The 5,883-nt window shown below is 49.7% G+C and overlaps 1 protein-coding gene across 2 annotated transcripts in view; it reads right to left on the bottom strand.

Moving 5' to 3' along the window:
• Positions 1-5,498, bottom strand: part of MTRES1 (mitochondrial transcription rescue factor 1) — a 29,724-nt gene extending 24,226 nt beyond the window's left edge. For both annotated transcript variants that reach the window (XM_045294466.1, XM_045294468.1), the window contains exon 1: positions 5,422-5,498. The gene's annotated coding sequence lies outside the window, so the exon portion shown is untranslated. The remainder of the gene's footprint in view (positions 1-5,421) is intronic.
• Positions 5,499-5,883: the final 385 nt, after the last annotated feature.

Here is a 5,883-nt window from a genome sequence, read left to right as displayed (position 1 = left end):
TACTTTGAAAACAGGAGGGTTAGGCACGCAGCCAGGGCTTTCTATCCTGGCCTTCAGGAGTGTGGGCTGGCTCTTCATTAGAGTTTATCCAGGTGATGCCCAAGTCTAGGGCCAAGATCACCCTGTATGAAATCACTACCTGCTGCTGGGTCTCCACCAGCCAGTTTATAAGATGCTCATGTCATGGGAGATGAAGACTCTGGCAATAATAATGCTGACTCATCACTCTTCATAGGAGTGTCTTTCAAACTGTGGTTCATGCAGCATTACTAACAGTTTTACTTAAAAAAAAATCATTTTATTGGGGGCTCATACAACTCAGCGCAATCCATTCATTTTGTGAAGCATATTTGCACATTTGTTGCCATCATCATTCTCAAAACATTTGCTTTCTACTTGAGCTCTTGGTATCAGCTCCTCATTGCGCCCCCATGAGCCCTTGATAATTTATAAATTAAAACTAGAATTGGAGAATGTAGAAAGTGTTAGAGCCTGTCACACAGAAGAGGAGTAGACACTCCTTCATGAGACCATGACTAGGACAAACACATATACCGGAGGGGGCTTCTAAAAATTCGTGGAAAAATGGAATCGCTGTGCTCAGACTGAATGGTGTAAAACAGCAGCAGTAATTCTTTAAAAGTTTGAAAGCACTGGTCTAGGAAAAGTCAGCAAATTATTTTCTGCATATGAGCTGCAATGCCAAAGGCCACGTGTCAATCTCTGAGCCTGGGGCCTGAGAACATTCCCAGAACTCTATGTGTCTGCAGAGCAGAAAAGAGGCAGGCTCTTTGGTATGACCTAGGGCCGACCCCTCATTTTACAGACCAATACAACTGAGTCTTGGAGCAATTTAACAACTTCCTAAACCAGACAGCTAGTGTCTATAGACTGAGCCACGATTGCAACTCCCAGCCATCTTTTCAACACAATGCCCTACAGACATCATCCTATTTACTCCTAACAAGCCTACCCAAACCTGGTACCCTGCTCCAAAGTCTAGCCAATTACCTCGAAGCCCAACTGCAGGTTAGGTCTTCTGACCCCAGTGCAGTGCCCCCTCTGCCACACCATGACACCTTTTCATTCCCCTTCTAGACAAAAGCTAACCTCCATCTACTCTCACACCCAAAAGAATGAATCATCTCAGGAGCAGGGAGTAGGAGGAACTATCACCGTCCCCACTTAGAAGACTCATCCTGGATGACGGTCACCCAGGGATGGGGATGGGAAACCTTTGTCTTCTGTGGCCCCACATTTCCCACCCAAAGGGCCTTCACACCACAATATTGTCTCCTGTGAGTAATGGTTGGCTGTGATGTTACTTTCTGCATAAATCACAACTAGAGTTATGCTTACTCCTACACTATCATTAACATAAATAGCTATTGGAAAGCAAACTCGTGTGAATACATTAAACAAGAGCTTTGAACAGGCTCAGTCACAGTAAAAGCCTCAGGAGCGCCATGTGGGCGGCTGGGTTAAGGACAGCACGGTGGAGTGATATTTGAAGAGGTCTGGTCAGCTACTCCATCTTTGAATGGGACTCTGCGGTTTGACTCTGCAGGCCATTCACCGGCACCCCAAGCCCTTGTTGTGTAAAAGGGACGGTAAGTTTCTAGTGGGATATCAATCCTTAATTTTTATTTTGCTCAACCTACATTTTGCAGATTTGAAACCATTTCAGTTCTTGGCTAGAACTGGGAAGAACTGGCTTGAAACTATGAAACCAATTGTCCAAACAAGTATTACCTTTGTGTTTTCGAGCTCCTCCCTCTCTGCGGGCTGCTGCAATTTCCAGCCAATAAACACTGGCATATGCTACAAGTTTAGATACAATTACAAAAATGTTGCAAACCAAGCTAGGGGACAATGACCATTTTTTGATTCTAACAGTGGCACACTCAGGGCCACATGGGGGCAACCTGAGAACCCAGGTTCTACCTCAGGGCTTTTCATACTGGTGGTGGGGGGTCAGTGGTGCCAGAGGAGGCAGCAAACTAGGGGCCCAGCCTCACGAAAACCAACTGGGTTTGTTATATTTCTTTGAAAAGTTTCCACGTCTGGGGGGAAAAAAAATCTGTCTTCATATGGCCTTCTCCCCTGACCCCACTTCCAGCTCCACACAAGCCTCTCCTCGAGACTCCTTGCCCACAAGATACCACACCATGTCCTTCCCTTCCCCATTCTCGTGCGGCACTGATGATGTGTGTCCTGCGTCAGCTTCCAATCAGGCCGTGCTCGTTCGTCACTCCCATCCCCTCTCTGCCCAGCACATACAAAATTCAGCTAACACCTTGCATTAGTCTGGGTACTTTAGAGAAACAAATCCACAGACACTCATGTATAAGAGAGTTTTATATATAGGTTAAGTGTGCATCAAGAAAACATCCCAACCCAGTGCTGCCCAAGCCTGCAATTCAACATTAACCCATTAACCCATAAGTCCAACACCAGTCCACAAAGTCCTCTTCCATCTCACAAAGCAGACATTACGATGCCAACTGTAGGAGGAAAGCTGAGTCAGTGAACGTGTAAGCATCTCAGCACTGGCAGGGGTCTCCACATGGGTGCTCCAGCACCCAGGGCTGCATTGGGGTAAGTCCATGTGGCTTCTCCTTGGGGATATCTTGTATGAAGTCAATCTTGCAAGCTGAAGCAGGGAACTGCTAAGGTGCGACCATCACAAAGCAAGAGACCCGAGAACTGCAAAGGCGAGGCTTACCAAGCCATTTATCCCTCCGCCCTTCAATTAATCCCACATGTGTTTATCGGCCAGGTTGGCACAATAAACTAACTAACTCACACCTGCAGGTTCATTTCCTAGAAATGAGCATCCTACTACATCTACTTCACACACAGTCCTGGCTCTGAAGGAGTGGCCACTTCAGCAGTATGTGGCTAAGGTAACTTGAAATCGGAGAACACAACTGAAGCAGGAAGTCCAGAGGTGGCCGGGCCCTGTGTGAACTGCAGCCCAGAGCGGGGATGCACAAGGAGACTGTGGGGAAACTGCAAGTGCCAGTAGCAATTTCCTGCTTGCTGGATCATTCCATCACCAGGGAGCGCTTGTGGCATCATAGTGGTTATGCGTTTGGCTGCAAAGCTCAAGGCGCACAGTTTGAAACCACTAGCTGCTCTGAGGAAGATGGGGTTTTCTACTCCAGTAAACAGTGACTGTCTCAGGAACTCATAAGGGCAGTTCTACCCTGACCTATAGGGTCTCTGTGAGTTGGCATCAACTGGATAGCAGTGAGATTCCCATCACTAGGCTGTTGGTTTTCTCAAACATAAGCAAACAGACGAGTAAACCTTCTGGGGACCCACTGTCCTCCAAGCTACGGCTCCTTTCCTTGCTCTCTGTACAACAAAATGCAGGAACTGCCCATAACCAGCGCTCCTCCTTTCATTTCCCCATTCAGTCCTCATAGGTACTCTCACCAGTGGTGGATATCACGTCTTTCTTTTGCACCTGTCTTCCAGGACCCCACACTTGGTTGTTCTCTAGCCTGGCTGTTCCTCAGACTCCTTGTCTCCTCCTTCCTCTTTTCCCCTGACATCTTCATGCTAGGAAGCCACGTCACACAGTCTTTTACTTTGTGTACTTTGAATCCGTTCATTGAAGTAAAACATAAATGCAAGTAACTGACGGTGGCCATTACAATACTCAATTGCTGGTTCAACATCTCTACTTGGCACCTCAAACTTAATGGCCTCCCCTCACCCTCCCCAAAACCTCCACCCCCAAATCTGCTCTGCTTGTAGCCTTCCCCACCTCTTACTGCCAACTCCGTCCTTTCAGTTACTCAGACCCAAAGCTTCCAATTAAGCTCGACTCTTCTCTTTCTCTCCTATCCATACCTGTCACATCAGAAAACAATGCTGGCTGCACCTTCAAAATATGTCCAGAATCCCACTTCCATCAGTGACTCTTTTGTCGCTGAGTTTGGTCAGGAGGGTCTACGAGAGTCTATTCTCCCCGGAGCGGCAAGATTGGTGATTCTTTTGCTTTATTAGTGATTCTTATAAACAGTCACTGAGATCTGCCCACGCTGGTCCTCAAAACCTTATCAAAAGTGCTCAGAGAAACAAAGTCCCTACCACAACCCTCCGTGTGAGCTGACCCCATTTTCCCCTTAGTTCCTGTCACACCACTATCCCACTGCTCCTCATACACACTGGCCACATTTCTGGGAAGGACATGAATTTTTGCATGTCCCAGATGTATGCAGGATTAACATCTTACTTCCTTTAAGTCTTAACTCAAATGTTACTCCATAAGGCCTAACCACGCCAACTCTATTGAATGAACATCTTAGTCAACTATCTCTTACTTAGCTCACTTTTTCTTCCTCTTTCTCCTACACAGTACTTCTAACATCTTATCTAATTTACTGTGTGGTTTGTTTTTTGTAGGTCTCCCCGACTAGAATATAAACTCCAAGTTGGTGGGGCCCTTCACCTGTTTTATATCCCTTCTGTTGAATTCCCGAGTTCAGAATAGTGCCGCGGGGTGCTAACAGCAAGTTCAGGAGTTTGAAACCACTAGCCTCCGCTGAAAAAGATGACTTTCTACTCCCGTAAAGCGTTATCAGGGGTTGGCCTAGAGAGGGTCGCTCTGAGAAGGCAGTGAGTGAGCTTGCATTTTGGATTTGCACAGGAAGACCACAGTGCATTAGGGGGTGGGGGTGGGGGTGGTGCCACAGAAAGATGGGGTTGGAGAATAAGGGCCAGCTCTCCAAAGCCATGGGTACCAGAGTTTGGACTTGACACAGCAGCTTGGGAGCCACATAAAGATTTCAAATAGGGACCAGAAAGGGTTGGCATTTTAAAAGATCTCTTTAACGAGGGTGGTGCGGGGCTCTCTCTACAAGAAGTCCACCGGAGGACATAGGTGAACGCTGCAGATGAAGTAGGTGGAAAATCAGAACCGAGGCTGTCAGGAAATCAACGTTTGGGATCCAAGCAACTCTGTCCTTGACCTAAGTGACGTGGGGAACCGCTTCTCGTTAGCGGGCCGGCTTTTAGGTCTAGGGCAGCTTAATACGAACAAGCAACAATTAAAATGTCCTTCCGGCGTCCTTACAGCCTGGCGAGTGAGTCAGGGTCGGGTTCCCCACCCCCGAGGGCGGTGCACCTTCCTCGGAGCCCCAAGGTCAAGGGAAACTGGACACCGGTGTCCTCGCGCTGTGGCCGGACCCAAGGGCGGACAGGCTCGCGCCCCCCACCGCCCCGCGCAGTCCCGGGCACGCGGGCCGTGGCGCGGCTCCGAGGGCTAGGGCAGGGCGCCTGACGCTTAAGCGGAGGGACGCGCCGCGCCTCGCCCTACAGCTGCGCAAGGTGCAGTAACAGAGGGGCGCGGGCCGGGGGCGCGGCCGCCCGGAGCGGGAGGCTGGACGCCTCAGGTAGCGGCGCACTTACCTGTACGTCAGGGCCACTCGAGCCTCCCTCCCCGCTGCAGCGACTGCGGACTCAGGAGCTCCCGTCTGCGCCCCGCCCCTTCCGCCCGCACCGGCGCAGCGAGTGGACCAGGGGGAGCGCCGGCACGGCGGTGGCGGCGGCGGCGGCGGCGGCTGGGACCGCGCAGCGCCCCCTGCTGGGCGCTGAGAAACTCGGCGGACTACGAGGGGCGGGGCGCCAGTAGGACCGCCCAGAATCAGCCCGGAGCTGAAGCTACGGAGGCGCAGCTTGATTGCGGTGGCTCAAAAGACTTTATTTGAATACCGTAGTCCTTAGGGTCTTTTAGATCACCAATTTTTGGAGACTTCTGGACTTTATCCCCGGGAAAATGGAGACACGTTCCAGAATGTGCTGGTAATTTAAGAGTCTTTCAGAATTTCTCTTCAAGAATAGAAGCATATTAAAAGATCAACTGAGTTCCAC

This window comes from Echinops telfairi, unplaced genomic scaffold, assembly GCF_000313985.2.
Source record: "Echinops telfairi isolate 266 unplaced genomic scaffold, ASM31398v2 ScPeMD7_3533;HRSCAF=4204_0, whole genome shotgun sequence".
NCBI classification, from domain to species: domain Eukaryota; kingdom Metazoa; phylum Chordata; class Mammalia; order Afrosoricida; family Tenrecidae; genus Echinops; species Echinops telfairi.
This window is presented reverse-complemented; position numbering and strand designations above follow the sequence as displayed.